At 44.7% G+C, this 20,909-nt stretch overlaps 1 protein-coding gene across 3 annotated transcripts in view; it reads right to left on the bottom strand.

Annotated features, from left to right (window-relative positions):
- Window positions 1–8,026, bottom strand: part of KLHL8 (kelch like family member 8) — a 43,323-nt gene extending 35,297 nt beyond the window's left edge. For all 3 annotated transcript variants that reach the window (XM_054727604.1, XM_008143577.3, XM_054727614.1), the window contains exon 1: window positions 7,867–8,026. The gene's annotated coding sequence lies outside the window, so the exon portion shown is untranslated. The remainder of the gene's footprint in view (window positions 1–7,866) is intronic.
- Between the last annotated feature and the right edge of the window lie 12,883 nt (window positions 8,027–20,909).

Genomic DNA, 20,909 nt, shown 5'->3' with positions numbered 1-20,909 from the left:
ACTGAAACTAATGGTTCCTAGAACCTCTAGGGGGAAGATGGTCATACTAGTAAACCCCTTTTGAGCATGCTGAAAGCTGTGAGTCTTCTCCCCAGAAAAGTGCTCTACACACATACACCGAGTTTACACTCCAAGGTTAGAAGACCACTTATGGGCATACCCATAGGTCGGGTTAAGAACCAGCAAGATGACATTACAATTCTGCACAGCAATGTATTGTCATTCAATGTAGTGATGCTACTAAAAAGTGCTTTTATGACTCATCACTTTGTAAAAGAAAATGGGTCACTTTTTAACGTATTAATCACTCCATAGGTTCTAGCTATCAAGGATATTGGTTGAAGTTTGCTTTCTAACTATTTGAACTCGTGCAGAAAATAGTTAAGTATAGTTCTGCCCTCCCTACATTGTTCTTACCCATTCAGTTCTATAAATAGAACTATTATATCCCTAAACAACTTGGAAAAGATGTGATATTGTGTGTTGGAGAATGGGTGTGGCCTATGTCAAAGCCCTGGCCAGAGAGACAGTGGCAGAAATATCATCCCATGTGTTTCCTGGGAACATGGGACCCCAGCCCACCAGACTAGACAATGTGTGGCTAACCCGGTCTGGTTTTGAAGACTGAAAGGTGTGTGGGTGTAGGTAACTGCTATTGTTGGAAGCAGTAAAAAGGTTTCATAGATTATTAACTTTCAAATGCTGGAGATTTTTATCTGGAAAGATTGCTGGGAGAAGTGATCTTGCCATCTCACTAAAGGTATGAAATTTCTTCTTTTTTTTTTTTTTTAAATTTCTTCTTTATAATGTTCAATGACAGCAGAGGTCAGCAAAACTTTTATCAAAAGAGCCAGACAAATAAATACCTTAGGCTGTCAGGGTAGATGTTTCTGTCAAAGCGACTTAACTTTAGTGTTTATACAAATCAGCCATAAACAATATGTAAATAAATTAGCATACCTGTGTTCCAATAAATTTTTATTTATGAACACAGAAAACACACACACACACACACACACACACACACACACACACACACATACACACACACAGAACCCCAGCAAGATGAAGTAGAAATTTTCCCAAGGTCCCTTTGACCTTCTTCGATAGTTTTACCTCTGACTCACAGAAAGTATGCATAACCAGATAATGAATTCTCTTGTATAACCAGCCCTTAGAAAAAAAAAGTTTTAACGGTATTTACATAACCTGTATTCACGGAAAATAAACTATACTAGCAGCATTTGAAAAAACAGCATGTGACTAATGCTATCAATGAATATCATAGTGCTTACTGTTTATGAAACTATTTCACATATTATGAACATTTTTAACCCCCTTTTACAGCTAAGAAACAGGTTCAGAAAATAACTCACCATGGTCACACAGCCAACAAGGTTAGTCTCTTTAGTTCTTAATATACAAAAATAAATAATTGTCACCCTAGCTGGCTTGGCTCAGTGGATAGAGCGTCAGCCTGCGGACCAAAGGGTCCCAAGTTTGATTCCGGTCGAGGGCATGTACCTTGGCTGCAGGCTCCTCCCCGCCCTGGGCCGGGCTTGTGCAGGAGGCAACCAATTGATGTGTTTCTCTCACATCGACATTTCTTTCTTTCTTTCCCTCTCTCTTCCACTCTCTCTAAAAATAAATGGAAAATTATCCTCAGGTGAAGATAAAAAAAAAAAATTGTTGAAAATTCAAATATAAGAAACCAAAGTTTAAACATCCAATTTTTTAAAACAGAAAAGCTATCTGAAATTCATTTTTAGGACGTTTAAAATATTCTCTTTAATCTTCTAAAAATAACACCCATTTCAATTCTCTACAACTCTTAAAAGTTCTTGACTTGTTTTTAAGGAGTCATTTACCCAAACCCATAGATAGAATGTACACCACCAAGAGTAAGCTGTAATATTAACTCCGGACTTTGAGTGATAACAATGTATCAATGAAGGTTCATCAGTTGTCATAAATTTACCATTCCAGTGTGGGGATTTGATAGCTGGGGAGATTGTGCATATGTGGGACAGGGCAGAGGGCACATGGGGACAGAATGTATATGAGAAATCTCAATTTTACTATGAACCTAAAACTGCTCTCAATATAAACTCTATTTTGAAAAGGGAAAAGGGTGTCAAATTTTATCTACCTTACTTTCTTCTTAACAACGAGAAATGATGTGTGTGTGTTTTTTTTTAATTACACTCCCTGACTGAATTTACAGAACATGCAATTACTACAGACTATAATATCATCATAAAAGACAATGATAGTAATCTTATCAAATGCTAAAGAATTAGTAGCTTTAGATGCTAATATGGTAAAGCTGTTACCAGAAAGGGGAGTGACCAGGAGCGGACTAGCCGGTAGTGTGTGGGTTCTTGACTTCGTGCAGGAAAGATTTCACAACACAAGTCCAGGTGATTTTGAGAGTGTGTTTATTAAAGCTGGGAACAGTGAAACAAGGAAGGGCTTAGGATAAAGAAGCAACAGGAGAGCCTAGAGAGGTCTGCTTTGGCTCACTGGAAGTCAGAGAAAAGGGGGCCCTGGAGACAGGGTCAAGGGATTAGCCTGGGAGAGCGGCCCAGTTGCTGGTCCTGGGGAGTTCTTTAGAGTTTAGGAGAGGCTTATCTGTGGGGGAAACAGAGGGGGAAGAAGAGGGGAATGGGGAAGGGAAAGGCACGGGCATGCTCTCCTGGGGGAAAGAGCGAGTACCCTGGGGACCTTCATTTTGAGGGCTTTTAAAGGCTGGGAATTTTGGGGAGGTCTATGGGAGAATCTCAATAAAATACTCATCAGTTTTATGCTGATGTATCAAAATGAAATTTACTCCCGTAACTTCATCTGTCCTTGGGTATGGCTGGCACAAATGGTACTAACTGGATTTCTCCTGGAGTAAGGGTAATTTAAGCTATTTATACTCCAGTTGGGGAGAAGTGTAAACCATTTACTCTTTTTTTTTTTTTAAGAGTGTTTTTTTTAAAAAATACATTTTTATTGATTTCAGAGAGGACGGGAGAGAGAGAGAGAAACAACGATGAGAGAAAATCATTGATCAGCTGCCTCCTGCACACCTCTTACTGGGAATCGAGTCCACAATCCTGGCATATGCCCTTGACATAATCGAACCTGGGACTCTTCAGTCTGGAGGCTGATGCTCTATCCACTGAGCCAAACTGGCTAGGGCTAAACCATTTACTCTTTTTTTTTTTTTTAATTTCTTTATTGATTAAGGTGTCACATATTTGTCCTCATCCCCCCATTCCCATCCCCCCCCCTCTCCACGCATGCCCCAACCCCCTGTTGAACTTCACCGTTGGATAGGCTCATATGCATGCACACAAGTCCTTTGGTTGAACTCTCCCCCTCCCCCCACCCTCCCCTATCCTCCCTCTGAGGCCCGATAGTCCGATCGATGCCTCCTTGCTTCTGGTTCTGTTCTTGTTCCTCAGTCTATGTTGTTCATCATTTCCCCTAGATGAGCGAGATCATATGTCACTAGATATATACTTATGAGAACTGAATGTGAGACGAGCTATAATAGTTATGCTGACAGGCAGATGGATCAGTCTGTAGTGAGTTTCTTTCCGGACCAACAGTTCTTTTGAGACCCAATTTCAATGTCCACCAGTTCCTTATGTGTACATGTCAGCACTGACCCCTCAGCTCTGGATGGTGGACAAATGGTGGTAACGGAGGTCCGACTCCCTCTGGTTTGGTCTCGGCCGGACCCAGGGGCACGGCTTCACCCGGACTAAGGGGCACGTGGCCTCACCCGGATCTAGGGACACATGGTCTCACCCGTACCCAGGGACGCTTGGCCTCTCCCAGCCCCAGGGGCACGTGGCCTCACCCGGGCCTAGGTGCACGAGGCCCCACCCGGATCCAGGGACACATGGTCTCACCCGGACCCAGGGACGCTTGGCCTCTCCCAGACCCAGGGGCACGTGGCCTCACCCGGGCCTAGGTGCACAAGGCCTCACCCGGATCCAGGGACACATGGTCTCGCCCGGACCCAGGGATGCTTGGCCTCTCCCAGACCCAGGGGCACGTGGCCTCACCCGGGCCTAGGTGCACGAGGCCTCACCCGGATCCAGGGACACATGGTCTCACCCGGACACAGGAACGCTTGGCCTCTCCCAGACCCAGGGGCACGTGGCCTCACCCGGGCCTAGGTGCACGAGGCCTCACCCGGATCCAGGGACACATGGTCTCGCCCGGACCCAGGGGTGCGTGGCCTCTCTCAGACCCAGGGGCACGTGGCCTCACCTGGACCTAGGTGCACGAGGCCTCACCCGGATCCAGGGACACATGGTCTCACCCGGACCCAGGTGCGCTTGGCCTCCCCCAGACCCAGGGGCACGTGGCCTCACCCGGACCTAGGTGCATGAGGCCTCACCCGGATCCAGGGACACATGTAAACCATTTACTCTTAAGTGTCCCTGGTTTCAGAATATAGGATTTTGAGATTTACTAGATGGCTGTATACTGGTTGGCTATTTAACCGGCTGTCTCAGTTTTCCTATTCTGCTTGTCCTGGCTTACTGCCTGTCTCAAAGCTAAATGTAATAGTTGAGGTACAGTATCCTGAAATTTCTTCTTATATTTATACTAGAGGCCCGGTGCATGAAAATTCATGCACTGGATGGGGAGTCCCTCAGCTCGGCCTGCCCCCTCTCACAGTCCAGAAGCCCTCAGGGGCGGGAGGTGACCCAGCAATCAGGGGAAGGTGACGCCCCCATCACACCTCTGCTGCTGCCACTGCCAGCAGCACAAGCCTTGGCCGGCCCTGGTTACCTGCGCCTCAGGCAGCCCTGGGCGGCTGGACAGCTGCCATCTGAGGCTTGATTGTGTCTCAGGCCGGCCCTGGGCGGCTGGGCAGCTGCCATCTGAGGCTTGATCGTGCCTCAGGCCGGCCCTGGGTGGCTGGGCAGCTGCCATCTGAGGCTTGCCTGCACTTCGGGCCGGCCCTAGGTGGCTGGGCAGCCGGCATTGTAGGCTTGTCTGTGCCTCGGGCCAGCCCTGGGCAGCTGGGGGGCTGAGGGGATAGGGGACTCCAGAGGCAGGCTCATGGAGCCGCCGGACCTGCCTGCGGGTGGGCCCGGCTGTGTCCCGCGCCTGCCACCCCAGCAGGGCTAAGGGGACTGGGCACCGCCATCTTGTGGCTGTGGGTGCCGCCATCTTTGAGGGCATGGCAGTCAATTAACATATTCCCTCCTTATTGGCGGTGGGCGCCACCATCTTTGTGAGGGTGTGATGGTCAATTAGCATATCCCCTCTTTATTAGATAGGATTCATACTACTTGGTATCTTAAAGGCAATCTATAAAGTGACTAAAAGTTTGAAGTGGGTCATGGGTTGACTGAACTAATACGGATGACTGTAAAAAGAGGAAAAGCAACAGCCAATGAAAAACCCCACTGCCAAGCAAAGGTCCTCTGCTCACCCGTCTACCCTCTGGCAGGGTCAAGACATGAGGGAGATGGGGGAAGAGGATTTCTTCGCAGAGTGAGGGTGAAGAGCACCAAGAGCTGAACAACTATCAACTTATAAGGAGAAAAGTGTGGATGGAAGGAAAAAGGGGACGGGGAGGGCACCACCTACTAAACCTGACAAGCTCGGCGGTGTTACAAACTCAGAGACAGAACGTAACCACATAGTACGGTCTGAAATGAACACTTTCTAACGAAAAGCAGTTCATGGTGGGTAGTCATGTTCCACGGCGGCATTTTCCCTGCCAAAGGTCATTTTCACCGTAACTGCTCCTGTCGTCTTTTTGCACCTCCGATAACATGTGTGATAACATGCCTTTGGAATATAAAAAAAAAAAATTTCCTTTTTATTTTTTCTGGATCCCTCAAAGCACAACCACCTCTCCAGAGCAGAGACCACAAATCCCCTCATAGTTATTATTATCGTGTTAATTGTTAACGTCACTTTCCTCTACCCACCTACGTAAAAGAAGTATGAGTCTCTGGTTTACTTTTTACCCACTCCCAGAGAGCTCTCCCACTCCCCTCCCTCCCTCCCTCCCTAATCTATCACCAATGAATTTCATGTAACCCCTGTATGTCTTCCCCTTTGATTCTGATGAGTAAAATAAGGGGTAAAACTGCCATTTTCCAGAGCATTTTCTCAATCCATTGAGATTTTGCTTCCAGGTAACTGTCATCAAGTTGGCTCAATTAAACTCATAAAAATTCTCTACAGATCTGAATGGTTCTTCTGTTCACAAAAGCAATACAAAAAAGAAAGAAAAGGTACAACCAGCTGATAAAATACTTCTCAGCCCAAGTTTTTTCAAAAACCTTTTCCCAAAGATTTCTTCCAACGTGGTGACATTAGTGAAGAGAACCAAAGCTTTGCGTCCCTGAAGCTGCTTTTCAGGGATGTTGATTTTAAGCTGTTTATTAAGAAACAAGACCTGGAACCTCTGACCCTGCCCCTTTTCCTGCCCAACACATTCAGACAGAGAAATCTGCTTCAGGAAGGATATCTTACACCTTCGCCTTAACCTAAATTGAATTATGTATGTTTGTTTGTTTTTAGAAAAAAAAAAGGGTGGGGGGGCCTTCAGGCGGACGCCTGTGGGCTAGATACCCCCCACAATGTCGCACTGCTTCTGAGTTGCCTAGCAAGGACTTTCCTGCCCTGTATGTTCTGCTCTCCAGCCACCTGTAAGTAGCCCATTCTCCTCCCCCCTTCTTCCTTTGTCCAAAATGTCTTACATACCCAATGTTGCCTCGCTGTCTTTGGAATGTTCGCGCTCATGTAAATTCCTCAAGCACATATAAGAAAAACTCTGATTTTTCTCCTTTCATGTCTTTATTAATTTGATAAGGAGCCCAGCGCAGAAGAACTTAAAAAGGTGGGAGAAAAGAATGGATATATTTTAGCCCCCACACTAGCACAGGGCAAAGGGCTAGAGGCGGTGATGCTATTGAAACAGATGAAAAGGAAGGAGAAAAGTTCAATTTTCTACAAAGAGTCACCTGCTTCAACACTGCCTGGTGGGAAAAATACAGAAAAGGCTTTGCAAACCCAGGCGCCTGGGAGTGTGCAAACCCAGGGGAGGGCGAGCCGCAGGCTAGAACACTCCGACCGGGTAGCCGCGTCGGGCTCCCGCAGAAACCCGCACGCTGATAAGGAAGCCCAGGACCCAGGCTGGCATCGCCGCAGGCGAACAACTCCGCACTGAGCGGCCGCGCGCGTGGAAAAGGCTGCCGTGTCCGGTGTCACACCCAGAGGTGTCAGGCCACGGCGGGAGGGGCACCTGTTGCGGGCAGAAGCCCCCTCCACCAGCACTGAGGCCGCGCCGCGGGCCGCCCCGGGGCCAGTCTCGCCCCCGCCCCAGGCAGGACCCGCTGGCCCGGGACAGGCCACCTGCCCCCGGGGCAAGTCCCGGCCAGGCCGCTAAGCCCCCGGCCGGCTGCGAGTCCCCGAACTGCAGGGCCGGGAGAAAGCCCACCCGCTCCGCCCCCACAGCGGTTCCCCGGGGCGCCTGGTCGGCAGCGCAGCCCGCGCTCCCCGGACCCCGCAAGCACCTGCCTGGCTCTCTGCCTCCGAAAGACCGGCAGGAGCGCGCCGGGGGCGGCCGGCGACGCGGACAGCGCCGAGGCTGGGGCTCCCCTCGGGGAACGCGACCCCGTTCCTCCCGCCAAGGAGGACGCCAGGAAGCGTGCGGCTTTCACGGGCCCAGAGCCTCCGGCTGTGGAGTTCGGTGACCGCTCGCGGGGCTGGCGGCGCCCGATGCCCGGCGCCCAAGCCAGGGCGGCGTTAGGGTTTGCAGCTGGGGCGAGACGGCTCGGCAAGGGCGCGGGGCGCGCACAAAGGCGCGGGGAGCGAGGGGAGCGAGCGCCCAGTTACCTCGGTCCTCGGCTCTGCCCTCCGTTCGCTTCCTTCTGGCCTCGCCGAGACCGCAGCCGCGCCACCGGGTCCCCGCAGCTGCGAGGCACCAGCCGCGAACAGCCAGCCTGACGCGCGCACCTCCCCGCGCCGGAGCCCGGCTCCTCCGCCTCAGCCCCCGGAGCGGGGCCGGGGGCGGGGCGAGGAGAGCGCCCCGGGCGGCGCACGGCACTCTGGGAAGTGTGGTTCTAGGGGACCTCCCCCCGCCGCCCCGCGTCCCTCCTGGGGCCGCGGGAGTCTCCAGGGACGGGCAGGGTTGTCCTGCCCTGATGTGGCAGGCCGGGGCCTAGCCAAGTCCTCAAAACACATTTTTGGATAGGATACTGCGCAAACACCTCTGGAGTTGTTCAGTTTCTTCATTTTACTGTCCATGCAAAATGTAGTTTATTTTTACATCCACCAGGTTTCCTCATGCGCATGGTGTTCTTCGGGTTTATGCCTTTCAGAAACAAAACAAATACACACACAAGACAAGGAAAAAAAGGCTTCTATGTTTACTCCTATATCATTGTCTCCACATGCTCCACAAAGGACATACCAAACAGCTCGTGTTTATACATACCCCAGGTTATAAACTTAAGGAAGCAGTGTATTGACCTAAGCATTCTCTGCTACAAACATGAAAGTAAAAGTGATATTGAAGTAAAGGAACTCTTCAATAAAGTCAATGGCGTGTGGGAGGGCAGAGATGAAGAGAAAGCAAAGAAAAAATTTTACAAGAGGGTATTCCCCTACATGTGTCTTTTGTTAAAGCAACCTCCAGCTTCTACAACCCTAGGAGTCTAGTTCAGAATAAATTCAATCTGAAGTACATTTATGAATATTAACACATAGGTTTGTATTATGCTAGAAAATAGCTTTTTTTTTTACAATAGCATCTTATGTAAAAACCCAAAAGTGACTACTTCCATTTGAAATTTCATTTCTAAAAAAAGAAAACCACTTGTTTTTTTTACATAGCAGAAGTAGAAATAAATAATTCTTAATATTTTAAAATATTTCTCTTCAGAGCATATTTTGCAAATGTAATGCAAACGTCCTTAGAAAAAATAAAGCAACACCAGTTTTAAAGTGCACACACACAAAATATAAAAGTTGTCTGGAAGCATGATATACTACAATGTATATTTCATAAGACCATGTTCTAATAGAATTCTTTTTTTTTTTTTTTATAATCTGAACTCTTTTTAGTCAGGTATGCAGTGTTTCCTAAAAATATGTTTATGGAGCAGATCTTTTTCTCTGCTAATTGACTTATGCAAACAATAGAATACTTGTAGTTACTAACTACATTGAAGAAATATACACCATGTTTCCATATTGCTATTAATTATTTGTTCAAGAATATTTGAGCATCTACTATATACCAGACCCTGAGCAAAGAACCGGGAAATACACAGTGAACAAAACTGAAATCCCTGCTCTGATAGAGACTTAATATCTAGTAGAGGAGACAGGTATGAGAAATAGATAGGCCTAAAGTGATAAGGATTATAAATTTATTAGGTCATCTGGAGACCCGATGGGCTGAGCCCCAAAATGGCACCAGCACTCAGGGATGGGGAATCATCGGTTTTATAGGACTCTAGGCCGCCTTTTTTTGGCATGGAACTCTATGGATGGAAAGTCCGGAGGGGAAAGGTAATGGTCAGCAAGTGGAATATGGTCTTAGCAAGTGGAATGTGGTCTAAGCGAATGGGAATGTCGGGTATGATGTGGTCTAAAGGTCAGTTCCAGGGAAGGGGTATCGATTCAATTATCTGATCAGACCTAACAGTATGCATAGAGTGGCCAGGGGAGGAGGAACATGTAAAGTACACCAATGTAGAGCTATTTGTTGGGAGAGAGGAGTCAGGCAAAATTTCTGAAAATTAAGTGAAATTCTCAAAGCTAATGATAAACTAGGAGGGGGGGAGGGTTTCTCCCTAAGAAATGACATATCCACAACAATGCTCTCAAATAATTATTTTTTAAATATATATCTTACAAAACAAGCTATACCTTGATGTGGTTCAAGATATGCTACCCCAAAATATGACAGCTTGGCATATTGAATATGTTCAACTGAAGGAATTTGATGACAGAAAGAGGAATGTCACTATCTCCCCTCCCACCACCTCTCCCCTTTCCCCCAAATAGGCCATAAAACTCCTAGGTAGAAGGTACTCCCCCTGTACCAGTAAGAAAGACATTCTTATCACGAGAGGGAATTTAGGGCTGAGAAGGCTGTATAAACAAACCTTATTACACTAACCCTTGTCTTCCTAGATACTTCTTCGCCACTTACCCTAGCCCAAACACCTTTGTCTTGTCAATTCTTCACAAATTTCTTTCTTTGTCTAAAAGGTATAAAAGCTTCCTGCTCTGGTCACTTCTTTGGGTCTTCATTCTCTTGTGAAAGTTCCCATGTACATGTAAAAATTCAATAAAATTTGTATATTTTTCTCCTGATAATCTGTCTTTGTTAGTTTAAATTTCAGACCCAGCCAGGGACTTTAGGAGGGTTGAAAAAAACTTTTTTTCTCCTTTACAACCTCAACTGAAAGGAAAAAACACATATTTTCTAAATCTGACTAAGAGTATCTGTTAGCTTTTATTCATTGCTCCGTGTCTCCATTTGAGACCCAACAGGACAGGCCCTTAATAAGTAAGGATCTTCCATTAAAAACTCCTTCCTTTCCCTAAAATCCCATAAATTAAAACTGGAAATGATCTGATATCTATTGGCACATTGTTGTACTTTGGTCTGAATAAATTGCACTGTTTTAACCTCAGTCAACAATTGCATTTTAAGTCTTTACCCCTAATCTACCTAATAAAAGAGTAACATGCCAATTGACCGTACCTTCACAACACCCACCAGCCAATCAGGAGTGAGTATGCAAATCAACCCAACAAAGATGGTGGGTTAATTTGCATACATGGGCGCCAAGTGGTCGGGAGCGGGGTGGGATGCTTGTGTCATCACCATGGTGACGACGCAGGCTTCCGCACCACCCTAGCTGCTCCGGGCCTCTGGGCAGCATGGGAGGCTCCGGGCTGGAGGGGAAAGGCGGCTCCGGCCAGAGCGAAGGTGGTGCCAGCAGCCAGGCGAAGGAAGGCCCATTCTTGCATGAATCTTCATGCATCGGGCCTCTAGTCCTGGAATAAAAGACTTTATAATAGCCAAAAGAATTTCAGATGTGGCCTATGGAGAGATTTGGAAAGATTAACGAAGAGAACAATTTTATCTTCATTTGCCTTGGAGGCAAAGTTTGCAACTAGAAGGCAGTCCTCTGGACAGCTGCCTGTCTATGAAAACTTCCTTAAAGAGCCTCAACACCACCCCTCCCTGTCCAGGTCAGAGTCACTGGCCTGCAGGCTAACCTTCCTTCCCATTCCTCTCCTATCTTATCACGGTTCTCCACAGCCACCCTTCAGTGTGATGCTTCAGCTTCCCTTAACAACAACCACTTCCTGCCTTCTGCCACACTACAAACTTGTTTTTTCTGGCCTTGGCCCAGTGGCCCCGCTTATGCTATTTTAGTTAGTTTAGGACGGTTCTTTCATCCATTACCCTCACTAGCAATCTGACATAGGTATCTCTAAACATTTCTTTGCTGACCTCTTTTCACTCTCCCTTTGAAATATTTGTATTTCCCTAATTTCTTTCTGGCCTTTGTAATTGCTGTGCTTTCTTCCTCTTTGCATGGCTAACTCCTACTCAGCATCCAATACCAATTTAGATACGGTTTTCATCAGGAAGTCCTTCCTGGTTACAGTACCCCTCTATCCTGCGTTAATGCCTCCTATATACGAGCGCCCAGTTACCTCGGTCCTCGGCTCTTTAACCTCAGTCAACAATTGCATTTTAAGTCTTTACCCCTAATCTACCTAATAAAAGAGTAACATGCCAATTGACTGTACCTTCACAACACCCACCAGCCAATCAGGAGTGAGTATGCAAATCAACCCAACAAAGATGGTGGGTTAATTTGCATACATGGGCGCCAAGTGTATATATACGCTTATATTGCAAACTTTTTGTTGTTAATTCTCACCTGAGGATATTTTTTTCCATTTATTTTTAGAGAGAGTGGAAGTTGAAGCCAGAGAGAGAGACACACCGATGTGAGAGAGACACAATTGGTTGCCTTCTGCACAAGCCCTGACCAGGCCCAGGAATTGAACCTGCAACCCTTCCATGTGCGAGCTGATGCCCTATCACTGAGCCGCACCAACCAAGGTTATTACAACCTATTTTTGCCCCTAAGGTAGCACTTATCAGTAAGCATTTTAATTAGTTATCTCCTCTTTCATTTGTCTGAGAGCTTCTTAAATAGAAAGTAGGAGCACAGTACTTGGTATATAACAGCCGTTTAATAAATACTCAGGAGCCCCAAAATGGCTTCAGCATCAAGGGGCCTGGAAATAAGATGTTTTAGAGGACTCTAGGTGGGCTTTTTCAGCAGGGAATTCTCTGGGTGGGTCCGGGTACTGGGCAAGTCCGGAGGGGAAAGTTACTGGTCTTAGTAAATGGAATGTGGTTCAAATGAAAGGGAATGTTGGTTGCAAAAGGTCAGTTTCCCAAGGGAGGGAGTATCGATTCGATTATTTGATCAGACCTAACAAGGGCTAGTTCTCTCCAGAATATCTATAGAAGACAGAATTTGAGTTTAAATGTCGAGTGGAAGGAGAAGGCTGCATCTATGAGCTAGACTAGAGGACTATACTTGAGGATATGTTTCCATAACTGGTATATTGTATTGTTCTTGTTTAGAGTGATTAGAGTTTGGGCCTAGGTGGCTGGATGGAGCTAAAAGAGAAGGTGTCCTTCGTATGGCCACTGCTAGTTCAGTTTGTACACAAAATTCTTTTGAAAATTACTAGTGTTGGTGAGTTTTTTTAATTTATCATTTAATCAGAGGTGGTGGTTGTTTTTCCATTTTTAACAGTTCACTTTTGCTGTTCCACCCTGCCCAAGTCAAACGCTTTCCGCTTCCCATGAGGTTGCCTAGACGTGGTGCAGCTTTCAGGCTGCATATGTGGGGAGTGGAATTCTCTCGAGAGCAATTTGTCTCCGTCCCTACCACACTCCAGAAGTGCTGTGACTTCAGTTATCAATAAAACACATGGAGAGGAACTTTGTTTTCCAATCTCTATGTTTGAAATATGTGTAATACATTTCTGAACAAAATTATATCCCTATGCATGGTAGAAACTGGCACAGTGAAACAAAATACAATTGTGTCTCAATTCCAATAATAAATTTAAATGCATGATGTTTCATTAAGATAAAGATCTAGCCCTGGCCAGTGTTGTTCAGTGGTTAAAGCATCAGCCCGAGAACCAAAGGGTCATGTGTTTGATTCTGGGTCAAGGGTATGTACCTGGGTTGTAGATTCAATCCCCTGGTCAGGTGTGTGTGGGAGGCAACCAATGTGTCTCTCTCACATCGATGTTTCTCTCTTTGTTTTTCCCTTTCACTCTCTCTAAAAATCAATGGAAAAAAATATCCTCAGATGAGTATTTTTAGAAAAAGATATTATAAATATTACATATGGCATTAGCTTTCTGATATCATCTTCACATTCTTCTAATGGAATCTATCTCTGAAAAGTTTATTATTTGATTTTTTTAATTAAAATAAATGCATCATTGTAGATACTGCTAACTGCTTAAACAGTATCTTTTTGCTTCTTCATTAATAAAAGAACTCCAGTGCTTTTGGGAGGTGACTATGTACCTAGATAATAGATTGTTTTTCATCCTCCCCGACAGACTCAATTCTGTCCATGAGATTTAAGTACAGTGTTTCATGGGACTTTGGGGATGGCTGCCTAAAGGGAATTGATTCAGCTGGGAGGTAGCTCTCTTTTCTTCCTTTTTTTTTTTTTTTTAAGGTTTTTATTTACTTTTAGAGAGAGAGGAAGGAAGATGACAAGAGAGAGAGAAATATCGATGAGAGAGGAACATCATCAATCAGCTGCCTCCTGTACATCCCCCACTGGGGATGGAGCCCGCAACCCAGGCATGAGCCCTGACTGGGAATCTAACCTGCGACTTCTTGGTTCCTGGGTCAATGCCGAGCCACACCAGCCCAGCTCTTCCTTCTTTCCTTTTGGCAGTAATGACTTAGATCTTAGCAGCCGTCTAGGACTCTGAGAGAGGAAAGGCTGTCTAAGCTGCTGCTCCAGCTTGATCATCACCCCAGGGAACACAACACATTCCTAACCACGGCCTTCGGTGGGGCCAGCCACTGTACACTTTCCAACAGTTCCAATAAAAAAGATAAAAAGTTATAGAAGGCAGAGGCTGTTCTTCACACATTCTGATAAAAATTTAAAAATAATTGCTTCCAGACTCTTCCCACACTCCCACCTCCAGGTGCTTGATGACCCAACCTTATCTGGATAGTCTCTCCACCTGATGTAAAACTGTTCACCTTCGAATATAACTAACTAAAACCGCTGGTGCATAGTTGTATTTTTCTTTGTCCTCCTGTATATCTGAGCATCCCCTCCCTTTCCTAACGTTAGAGCACTGTTTCAAGTCTTCTTGGAACTCTGCTCTCGAGTAAGGTCCTTGGACGGGCCCAGCCAGTGATGGATGACTCTCTCTCACCATTGGAGTTTCTATCTCTCTCTCCCTCTCCTTTCCTCTCTCTGAAATCAATATATATAAAACCTCTTTTCCTAAATCTACAAAGGTTCAAGTCTTCTTTTCATTGACGACTATGAGGTTATTTGAAGGAGGAAGTCACATATATGATGGTGGAAGAATGACTGAGTCACTGATGACCACCGATCCAGCAAAACAATCTCACTATAGGCCTGAGGGGTTGGAATTTCCAGTTGCAAAAAGGATAATATTTGTCTCTGACAAACAAAATGTGCTGCTTCCAAATTTTGGAACCAGCACAGTGGCCTGCCCCGGCTTGCAGGCTTTCCTTCCTTCCTAATTAGCACTTTAGGACTGCTCTTTCACTGGGTCAGTGGAGAAAGAAGGCATGGCAGTCAGGAGCCATGAAGAGACCAGCTGATGAAAACCACTGATTGAAAGAGATAATCGAGTGTGGAGGAGAGACTGTTCCATGGCATGACGGTTGTCGTCCCCAGAGAGCTGTCCTGGGACCAAATCGGAGATCAGGAGTGCTTCCAGAAAACGACCTCAAAGATAGCAGTTGATGTCCATTCTGACATAAACCCCTCCCCTGCCTCCTGCTCCAAGCTGGATCCTGGAACAGGCTGTTGTCCTGAACTGGTTAAGCGCGCAATTTCCTATAGCATTCAAATACTAGTGCCCATGACTACCCCCCACCTTATCCCATGTAATTCTCTGGTGTCTAGGAAGCACTTCAGGGATCCACTTTGTCTCGCAGCCTCCCAAGTCGTGCCTTATATGTTAGTTTCCTGTAATAAACTCTACGAAGTACCTTGTTGGAGTGGCCAGCCTCTGTCTTCTGCCTTTCCCTGCCCTCCAGTCATGGAGGTAGATTTCCAGTCCTAGGACGTTTCCCTGCGTCTGAGCACACTAACAACCAGGGAAGTAGCAGAGAAGGTATGTGAATTGGCTTCACTGGGCCTTGACCTGTTTGCACAGAGGCTCTAAGACAATGCTTTGAGGTTACCATGTTGCAACCTTTTGAAGATGATGTAAATGGTTGCTGACTGTACTCAGCACAACCTAGAACTCATGAACCCATGATCCTTGTACAAATGGTACAGAAAGAGGCTCAATTTTTCAGATTCTCTTTGTAAGTGATTCTCTTTGGGAGTTTATAAGCCAGCATTAAAAAAGAGAAATTGGCCCTGGCCAGTGTTGCTAAGTGGTTAGAGCATTGGCCACACACGGAAGGGTCTTGGGTTTGATTCCTGGTCAAGGGCACGTACCTGGGTTGCAAGTTCGATCTCCGGCCTGGTTGGGGCACGTGTGAGAGGCAACCAAGGATGTGTATCTCTCGTGTCGATGTTTCTCTCTCTCTCTCTCTCTTCCTTCCTTCCACTGTCTCTAAAAATCAATGAGAAAAATATCCTCAGGTGAAGATTAACTAAACAAAAGAGAGAGAGAGAGAGAGAGAGAGAGAGAAGAGAGAGAGAGAGAGATTGCTTTAAAGAAAAAGAGAAATTGTTATAATTGCATTTCTTTTTCTAGAAAACAAAACTAGTAAGAAAACCTTTCCGTTTCCTCAGAGGCAAAACTGGATTATAGAGTAGAATAGCCTGTCGTTCAGCTTGTTTGGAAGGTTTCAGATGCTACTTTTCAGCAGCTGAGACTTGAATCATAGAAACCTCGAGGGCAATTGAGTATGGGCCCGCCTGCTTGAGGTACCACACAAAAACTCTTCCTTTACATAGGAAACAGGTGAGGCCAAGCAAAGCTTGTGATAGAAGATACATAATCGCCTTTGCCACATGTTCACTGGCAAGCAGCCATTTACATGTCAGTTCAGTTTTTCAACTTCATTCGGAATATTATCCTCAAGTCTGGAGTACCATTTTCTTTAGAAAAACATAGCTTTAGCTGGTTTGGCTGAGTGGATAGAGCTTCGGCCTGAGGACTGAAGGGTCCCAGGTTCCATTCCAGTCAAGGGCCCATGCCCGGGTTGCAGGCTCTATCCCCAGTAGGAGCGTGCAGGAAGCAGCCAATCAATGATTCTCTCTCATCATTGATCTCTCTCTCTCTCCCTTTCCCTTCCTTTCTGAAATCAATAAAAAAATATGTGTGTGTGTGTGTGTGTGTGTGTGTGTGTATGAAAAACAAAAAAGCAATGTCCATTTTACCTGCCTCTACTTCTCTCCATGAACATTTCCCTCAAGCTCCGCCATTTTAGTCTTCCGTCCTCTGGGGGAGCCCATTGCCACCCTGTCAGTCTGGCTGCAGGCAAAAAAACTCCCAGGACATTTAAGGAGCAATTTAAGGAGAATTCAACAAAGGTGAGGACAGGTTCTAGGAAACACTACAAGGAACAGTGCAGTACACCTAGGCTAGTAAGAGAGCAGTTCCCAGATCTAGCGAGGAGAGAGGAGAAAGGAGGGAGGAGAGAGGAGAGGCCTGCTGACTATAATTAAGCCCTGATAAAAGAAAGTAGCTGTCTTGGGGTGACTTTGCAAGAAGGGAGCTGAAACAGAAATACCCCAAACTCCCTCTCCTTCTCTTTGACCTCAAGTGACACTCTACCAGAGGAAGTTGCTAGAAGTCCGATTTCAAGGAAGCCTTAAAGGCCAGCCTTTCTGGCACACAGCAGGATAGAGCAGAGTGAAGGGGAATCTAGAGAGATGACGGGAAAGCATTCGGCACACCTGTTATTACATTTTTGCTCATGCCGGGCTTATCATTAAGAACACCCTCCTTTTCATCTGTCATATAATCCTCTGGTCTGGTCTAGGACTTGGTGTATGACCTATTTTTAAACACAGAAATGCCTCTTTCCTCAGCATTTTCATCTGTATCACTGACACTTAATTATATATATTCTTTATTTCCATTTAACTGTTTCGTGTGTATATAATAAGTATTCTCTTGTAAACTCTGTGGACCAGAATTTATGACTTACACCTTTTTTTTCCTCCATTTTCACAACACCTAACACAGTGTTCAGCACAGACCACTTGAAGCAAATTGTAATCTTAATTCCCTTTTTTCTTTTTATCCCTATCTCCTTCCTTCCCCAGAGGAGGCTTATACCTTCATATTATTATGTGGGCACTCAAGGGAAAAGGTAATTTAAAACAGTATTTGAGAGCACAAGAGGTCTAGGCATTAGGGTGTTACGAGCTGTGTCAGTGGGGCTGTGCCTGAAGTTGGGCAGAGGAACATGCAGATGGGACGGAGGCTTCCATCTGCAGACACCTGCAATGCTTCACCTGAGGGTGTTTTCGGTCTTCTTGAGCAGCCTGAGGGCAGGAGAGGTTAGAAGTGCTGGGGAGTTTGCTGTCTCCACTCTCCCCCCCAAGCACCTCTCAACCAGTGACTGAAAGGACTTGGTGACTAAAAATCACAGCAACATCACCTACCTGGTTAGGGCAATTCCTCTGCACAGTTTCCCAGAATTCCACAGGATGGAGCCCCATCTCCCACAGGGGTCATCTGCATGAAAATGCACCCAAGCTTAATTAGCTCTCTTCCCTTTCTTGCTCTACTTCTATACTGCTGCTGATTGTAGGACTCAGTCACCTCCCTACTGAAATACCGGCTTAAGTTCTTCAGGTTTACTGCTATGGCGGAATGGTGTAACACCACCCATGATACTCAACCCACTTGCCGCAGGAATATACAAGGATCTGCTTTGCTTGATATAACTTCTTTGTTCTGATATTTTCCTCTTTCTTTGCTTTCATGACAGCTAAACATATTTTTTATCCACCTGAGAAAAATTACAAAGATATTTTTTTTAAAAACTAAAGGTAAATGTTAGTGTTGTTTTATCTTGTAAAAGCAACATATGTTTATGATTGAAAAATTAGAAAATAAAGATACTTTTCTGCAAAATTTCTGTTTAACGCCCTCCCTCCCCCCACATACACACACTTACTATTGGATTTTTGTCTCTTTTCTGATTAGTTGTTTTAGGAGTAATTTTTAATATTCTAAATAGTAATTCTCTGTTTTTTTATATAAGCATTAAGTTTCTTCTTCAGTTTGTGCCTTATCTTCTTATTTTTATAGTGGTTTCTCCACCCCTCCCATTCTTATTTATGTATTTATTTTTTATTATTGAAAGTTAGTGGTTTATTTTGACAACCAGAAGTTCTTAATTAGAATGTAATACAATTATCAGTGTTTACCTAATGGGTTAAACTTTTTATATCTCCTTTAAGAAACACTTCCCTATTCCAGAGACATAAAGACATTTTCTTCTCAAACTTTTGAGTTTTACCTTATGTATGTATGTATGTATGTATGTATTTTCTTGGGAGGGAGAGAGACAGAGCGAGAGAAACATCGATGTGAAAGACAAACATCAAATTGGTTTCCTCCTGCATGCACCCTGACCAGGGCCTGGTATAGAGCCTGCAACCGAGGTACGTGCCCTTGACCTGAATTGAACCTGAGACCCTTCAGGCTGTGGGCCGACTTTCTATCCACCGATCTAAACCAGCTAGGGCTTCCTTTTATATTTAAAGTCTTAGTCTGCCTGAATTAACTTTTTAAAAAATATATATATTTTTTTATTGATTTCAGAGAGGAAGAGAGAGGGAGAGAGAGATAGAAACATCAATGATGAGAGAGAATCATTGATTGGCTGCCTCCTGCATGCCCCACACTGGGGATCAAGCCCGCAACCCTAGCATGTGCCCTTGACCAGAATCGAACCCGTGACCCTTCAGTCCGCAGGCTGATGCTCTATCCATTGAGCCAAACTGGTTAGGGCATGAATTAATTTTTATAAATGAAATTGTTATCATGTTACTACTAATGTCTACATCCTAGCCAGCTTGTAGAAGATACTCAACATTTTCCACCCCTTTTTTCAGTTTTTAATTTAATATTTTAAATAATTGCTTTTTAAAAATGCTTATTTCAAGCTAAATGTATCTTTTAGCAGCACTCCACAATGTGTTCTTTGTCATTGTTTAGATGTTGCCTAAATAACCAAAAGCACAAGCAAGCCAACAATTTGCCACAATCAGCATTCAATTCTTAGATGAATCACTAGATTTAGAATGAGATTAAGTTCTGGGTTCATATTGTAGATGTTGAGATATTTTTAAGAATTTGGCCTGATAAATGAAAAAAATATATATATAAAAATAGCCTTGTGTCATCCTTTGAGATGAATTGGATGTGCTATATCTTTTGGGGCGGGAGGGAGGGGTGAGCATGGTTGTTGTCATTTAATCATCGTCGGTCACTATCTCTAACTATATTGCAAATCAAGCATTAAAAAATTATGCTCTATATCACCGATAAGGGTTTAATCTCCAACATTTACGGGGAACTCATACAACTTAACAAAAGAAAGATAAACAACCTAATCAAAAAGGCAATGGACCTAAATCGATACTTTTCAAAAGAGGACAGAAGGAAGGCCAAGAGACATATGAAAACATGCTCAAAGTCACTAATCATTTGAGAGATGCAAATCAAAATGACAATTGCGGGACCATCTCACACCTGTCAGAATGGCTATCATCAACAAATCAACAAATGACAAGTGCTAGTGAAGATGTGAAGAAAAAAGAACCCTTGTGCACTGCTGGTGGGAATGCAGACTGGTGCAGCCACTGTGGAGAACAATATGGAGTTTCCTCACAAAACTAAAAATGGAACTCCCATTTGACCTAGTGATTCCACTTCTAGGAATATATCCCAAGAAGCTAGAAACACCAATCAGAAAGGATATATGCACCCCTATGTTCACAGCAGCACAATTTAACATAGCTAAGATTTGGAAACAGCCTAAGTGCCCATCAGCAGATGAGTGGGTTAGAAAATGGTGGTACATCTACACAATAGAATACTATGCTGCTGTATAAAAGAAGGAATTCGTACCATTTGCAACAGCATGGATGGAACTGGAGAGCATTATGCTAAACGAAATAAGCCAGTCGGAGAAAGATAAATGTCACAAGATCTCATTCATTTGTGGAATATAATGAACAACATAAACTGATGAACAAAAACAGATCCAGAGACAGAGAAGCATCCATAAGATCGTCAAACCTCAGAGGGAAGTTAGGGGAGGGTGGGGGTAAAGGGAAGAGATCAACCAAAGGATTTGTATGCATGCATACAAGCCTAATGGACACAGACACCAGAGGGGTGAGGGCATGAGTGGGGTGGGGGTGGGGGGCAATGGGGAGATAAGGACACATATGTAATACCTTAATCAATAAAGAAAAAAAAAATAAAATAAAAATTATGCTCTATACTTCATGTGGTATATTTAAGTATCACCTCCTTAATGGAATATGGAGAGGAGTGATAAAATACAGTCTCTCTTTTCAGGTTTTTTCAAACCCTACTAGCTCTTAATGTGACCTTAGGGAAAGCCAGGCCTGTTCAATGAGTTGGCAGCAGAA

The sequence above is a fragment of the Eptesicus fuscus genome, chromosome 2, assembly GCF_027574615.1.
Source record: "Eptesicus fuscus isolate TK198812 chromosome 2, DD_ASM_mEF_20220401, whole genome shotgun sequence".
In the NCBI taxonomy this organism is placed as follows: Eukaryota; Metazoa; Chordata; class Mammalia; order Chiroptera; family Vespertilionidae; genus Eptesicus; species Eptesicus fuscus.
The sequence above is the reverse complement of the archived record's forward strand: the minus strand, read 5'-3'. Positions and strand labels throughout refer to the sequence as shown.